The sequence below is a fragment of the Centroberyx affinis genome, unplaced genomic scaffold (assembly GCF_046629955.1).
Source record: "Centroberyx affinis isolate AG114_WGS23_722 - 3 ecotype Tasmania unplaced genomic scaffold, CSIRO-AGI_Caff_v1 ptg002959l_1, whole genome shotgun sequence".
NCBI classification, from domain to species: Eukaryota; Metazoa; Chordata; class Actinopteri; order Beryciformes; family Berycidae; genus Centroberyx; species Centroberyx affinis.
In genome coordinates this window covers 6,052-12,102 of record NW_027281072.1, presented here as the reverse complement: position 1 = coordinate 12,102, position 6,051 = coordinate 6,052, and positions in this window count along the sequence as shown.

Sequence of the window (6,051 nt, the reverse complement as noted above, 5' to 3'; positions counted from 1 at the left end):
TCCTCAGTTCTTCACTCAACCCCCACCCCCCCCCTCCTCTTCCTCTCTTTTTTGGAAAGCTTTGAGCAGATATCGTGCCCTCCGATCCGTCTCCGTGATAACGACCAGACGCCGCCGCGGTGTTTTATTACCATGGTAATGAGAGGGGAAGATAGGAGGGGGGGAGAGGTTTTTTCATTAATCGTTGCCATGGCGACGTATTTATTAGCGGTAAAAGAGTTGGAAATAGTTGTAAATAAATCTTTTTTTTTTTAGGAGATTCGTTGTGATGACTTGAGACGGGGAATAATGGAAGAGGGAAGGGTGCCTCGCTGCAACCATGATTTATTCAGTGGATTTTGCCCTTTTTTCTTTCTTTTTTTGTTTTTTTGTTTTTTTGTTTTTTTGTTTTTTTCCAGAACAACAGGATGAGATTAATTGGAGTTAATTGGGATTACGGAGCGAGTCAGGAAGACGTCCGACCGAGTGAAGAACAATGACGATGTAATGTCGATGTCGATCTGTTACGCTCCGCTCTTCCCAAGAAAGGATCTTTGCGACCCCCATTGTATCGCGTAATACTCTTTACTCCCATATTCGCAGATAAAGCCTCTTCTTCTTCTTTATCTCCTCCCTCACTTTCTTCTCATCCCTTTTGATCCGCCTTGTTTGCTCCCGTCGCCTTCACCTCTCTCGGCTCCGACCCCGCCTCCGCTCACCTTTGTGATCCCCGCCTCTCCTCTTCCTCCTCCTCCTCTCCTCCCCTCTCGTAATCTCCTTGCCTCTCCTTTTCTCTACTTTCTTCTCTCATCTCCACTCCTCTCATCTCCTTTCCTCTCTTCCTCCCTCCCCTCCTTTCATTCCCTCTCCCCTAGCGTCTCACCTCACCTTGTCTCTCCTCTCCTCTGCTCCCCTTTCGTTCCTCTCTTCCTCTCTCCTCCTCCTCCTCTCCTCCCCTCTCGTAATCTCCTTGCCTCTCCTTTTCTCTACTTTCCTCTTCTTCTCTCATCTCCACTCCTCTGATCTCCTTTCCTCTGCTCTCTCTCTTCCTCCCTCCCCTCCTAGCGTCTCACCTCTTGTCTCTCCTCTCCTCTCCTCCCCTTTCGTTCCTCTCTTCCTCCCTCCCTCCTTCCCTCCCCTCTCTCCTCTTCCTCCTCCTCCTCCTCTCCTCCCCTCTCGTAATCTCCTTGCCTCTGTTTTTCTCTACTTTCTTCTTCTCTCATCTCATCTCCACTCCTCTCATCTCCTTTCCTCCTTCTTTTCCTCCTTTCCTTTCCTCTCTTCCTCCCTCCCCTCCTGTCATTCCCTCTGCCAGCGTCTCACCTCACCTTCTCTCTTTCCTCCCTCACTTCCTTTCATTCCCTCTCCCCTAGCGTCTCACCTCACCTTGTCTCTCCTCTCCTCTCCTCTGCTCCCCCTTTCGTTCCTCTCTTCCCCCCCCCCCCCCCCCCCCCCCTCCTCCATCATCATTGTGAAGCCCTGCCATGCCACATATATATACGCCCCTCTACTCCTCGCCCGCTGATCTTTTTAATCTTCTTAACCCATTTGCATATTCACGCTGTAATTTTCCTCCCAGGTTGCATTTAAATAATACAAATCCAGTCTATATTTGTCAGCTGTGAGACGATCTTATATTTATGAATATAATTGAACAGGCTCCAGCCCTTAGAAGATGCTGCCAGGGGGGGCGTTTGAACAAGGAGTCACATCTGGAGGCCCACTTTCCTCAACCTCGTTTTCTATTCTCCTCTGAAACCGGAGCACCCGGGGTTCACCGCCTCGCCGCTCGGGCCCCTCCGCGCCTTTCCTTTCTTTTCTTTTTGTTGTTTTTTTGTTTTTTTTTCTTTTCTTTGCTTTTGTCTTGAGTTCACATCCTCCACCTCTCGGTTTGCCCGTGTCACCGCGCCTGCCTCGGCCCCGCGCTTTCGTCAATTCAATTATTTCCACAAGTTTCATTAATTTGATTTCAAGGGTGCTTCTGCATGGCAACCGACTCCCTCTCTCTCTCTCTCGTTCTCTTTCTCTCTCTCTCTCTCTCTCTCTCTTCCTCTGTAAGTGGGTCAGATCCACAACTAATGAACCACTTTTAATTTCTCCTCTGCTGTTTTGATGACAATATTCATCAGCGTGATTAATCAATCAATTAAGTACCCCATTCCTCATTCTCTGATGCTAGACGAGTGATATCAAATGTGAGCATGTAAAAATTAGTGTTTTTGCACCTTTGTCTTTGCATATGTGTGTACTCTGTGTATAGTGTGTGTGTGTGAGAGAGAGAGAGAGGAGGTGGAGAAAGCATAACCCCCCGGAGATTGTGATCAGATATGTATCCTTTTAAGCCCTGTTTTTGTAGTAACTGTGGATAATTGATCCATGCCTTTGATTCCAGCTCCATTCCGTGTATCTCCATGGGTGAAGCCGTCATTTCATGAGATGTGTGTGAAATCCACGAATTGAAGCGCGAGGACCTATTACAAACTTTGAAGCCGACGGCGAAATGATGATTGCCCTCAAAAGAAGCTTTTTTTGAGATCATGGATTCATTCTCCGCCATTTCTGCGTCACAGGCCTCCTGCACTTGTGTGCCCAGGCTCAGGGACGGGTGCAACTGAGTGTACGCACACATATATATAAGGACACATGTATGGGAGTTGGTATATGTAGTATATACAGCATATGTAGGGAGACGGACAAAATAACAGAAACGCTACATGAAAAAGGATATTCCCTTTGTTTTCTCTCTGTGAGTGTTGGGACATGCCGGATGGGCACCTACAAGTTGATTATGTATAAAGACGATGAACATAGAGGTTGATTATGTATGTGTCACGGGGAGGTGTGGTGAGGACCCAAACGCAGGACAGCGAGGCAGGTTGTGATCAAAACCCCAAGACTGGGTGTTTAATTGAACAGATAGCAGGTGACACAGGAAACCAAAAAACAAGAGCTCTACACAAACTGACACAAGTAACATAACACAATGATCCGACCAAGACTGACTGGGGAACAAGACTAATATACACATGGGGGGTGATTACAAATTAGACACAGCTGGGGCAGACAGGTAACATGGTACACGAAGAACTAAAAGAACTAGACAGGGAAACATATAAAGAAATACAAAACCTAGACAAGGCAAAAGTCACAACCATGACAGTATGTATAAAGAGGATGTACATAGAAGTAATTAATTAAGTTGTGTATGATGAACACTGGGGTGGATAGTTGGACTATTAAGTTTATTGATTAAGTTTAGAAAAGGGGTAGGACCAAATAAGTATTTTACTTCTTCCTACTCCATTTCGGACATTTCATATTTATTTATTTATGTTGTTTATTGAGAATTTGTTGTGTATGTTTACTGTTAATTTAATTGGTTATTCTTGTTTGTACGTATATATATATATATATATATATTTTTTTTTTTAACATGTTCGAAATAAATCTATTCTATTCTATTCTATTCTATTCTTAGTTGAGTGGTGATTAGCAGTACAATATGTGTCGGCATACTGTTTTCAAACCAGAGCTCCAAAGAGGCCAAACAGTTGGAGACCAAATTACAGGAGCGTCGAACACAAAAATTTTGCAAAATTATTGATGTATTATTTGTTTGTGGTAACAAGCGGGTTTCTCCTGTATTTTCACCTCCTCTCCCGCTGTGCTCCCGTTTGGTAATTTTCCCCGTAAATCTCCTGTTTCCCTTTTTTATTTTTTTTACAGTTAGAATCCTAATTGGCCCAATCAAGTTGTTTCGGTTAGATCCATAGGCTATTTAACTTGGGAGACTATTTTCCCATTCCTGACCAGAAGTATGCTGGGAAACATCCATTTGTTGAACTAGTTAACCCAATCCTTTTTGCTCTGAGATTACAGCAGGACAGGCAGTAAAGGCACCTGGTCATCAGATCTCTGGAACCGAGAGAGGAAACCCCTTTCATAATGTAAAAATTATGGTCGGGTGGGGGTCCCGGAAAATCTCCCTTATTTTCAAAGCCCAACGTTGACAGGTATGAGCGTATGCCAAACATGGAAGCATGTATCTTACAGCTGTAATCATGTCGGCCTGTTGTGTTGTACCTAGCTGTAATGGTTACACTTTACCTAAATCAGGAGGAGTAATGCTTTATAGTTTATAGCCCCCCCTAGTTCATATCTAAGTTTCCAGACCTTTTATCACAGCTCTTATGTCTTTTTTTTTTCTTTTTTTTTTATCGGTGCAAAAACAAAACAGTAGTGACTTTACAGATACAACAATGATTGAAACGGGGATAACAAGGGCAGACAATGAATAAACAACAACAGGGTGACATACAGCACTTGACATGGTACACATATAAATCAAAACAAAACAAAATAAAACAAAACAAAGATGAAATAGTCATAGGGTTGGGGCAGTAGGGGGAGGTTGTTATCTGGGTGAGGATGTGTCTGTGTGTATGTACAGTATGTATATTGGTTTGTGTAACATGGGTAGACAAGTGATATTGATAAATGGTGTCCAGCATATGTGAAATGAATCTATTTGATTGTTTTTTACTGCTATTTGTTTTTCTGTTGTGATATAGTCAGATAGTAGAAAGTGCCACTGGGATGTTGAGAGGTTATTTCTGTCTCCAGTTTAGGAGGATTGTCTTTTTAGCGATTGTTGTCTTCTCTTATGTCTGGTTATGCAGAGTCCGCCACACGGCCTATACATATATAAGACTTAATAGAATCTTTCAAGTTTTTTGGCCATTTTCTATTATAGGCCTGCAATTTTTAAAGGAATAGTTCACCCAAAAATGAAAATTCTCTCATCATCTCCTCCCCCTCATGCCACTTGAAACACAGGTGAAGTTTGTCCATATAACACACAGGGAGGCTGCAGCACAACTCCATAGCAGCCTTCTCCAAAACAACTGAAGTCAGTGGGGACCAGTTCTTCAGAGTTCCAAAAAGACCTACAGTATATTTACACCATCATTTAGTGCAAATCTTAACTACAGCTGATTGATTTGCAACAAATAATGGTGTATAGGTCTTTCTATTCACAGTGTGATTGTTTGGCTGTTTTTGTTTTGGAGCTCTAAAGAACAGGTCCCCATTGACTTCAGTTGTTTTGGAGAAGGCTGCTACCAAGTTGTGCTGGCAACTGGACTATTTCATATATTCTGATTATTGAATTGTCAGGAGCTTGTCTTGTCTGTGTGTGTGTTCTAGTCTTTGTCCTGTTTATTTTGTAATGTTATGTGTTATGATGTAAGTGTAATGGTTGCAATGTCACTATGTAAAGTCTATTTTGTGGACCCCAGGAAGAATAGCTGCTGCAATGCTGTAGCTAATGGGGATCTTAATAAACTACACTAAAACCTCCCTGTGTGTTATATGGACTAACAAATTTCACCTGTGTTTCATTTGGCATGAGGGTGAGTAGATGATGACAGAATTTTCATTTTTGGGTGAACCATTCCTTTAAGCCACTAATGGCAAGTTTATGAACATGTCTTTGATTAAACCATGTAATAATGTTTCTCTCTACCTAAACATGACCCCAGATAATCTCTAAACTGTCCATCTTCCTTCTCCTCGCATACTACATGCACCCACATGTGTATGCATCTATGTGTCTGACCCAAATACATGCATTCGCCTGTCACTGACAGACACAAACCGTTTCCATATTGCCTTTCCATCCAGTTTGCCCATCTCCTCCCTATGTACACGGCAGACTGCAGCATGGTTTGGACACTCTTGCGACATAGTTGATCGGAGTCATGTCTTTAGCCTTCTCAAAGCGCTGAAGCTTCTATTGATGGTCGTGGTATTAGTAGCAGCAGCCTAACCAAGACCTCTGCTTGGTCAAATAACCCCCTCAACTCCACCCCCTGGATTTGACTATGTTTTTTGAGAGGAACATTTGCTGTCGGACCCTCAAAGCATCCCTGTGCAGCTCTGAGTACAGCTCCACACCCTCAGTCCATCTGCCAGTGACGAGAACTGTCTCCAGTGCGTGGAGAGTTTCTAAGGCCACCTGACTAAAACGCTCTTTAAACTGCACGTCTACTGTGTCTAGCATCCTGTAACCAC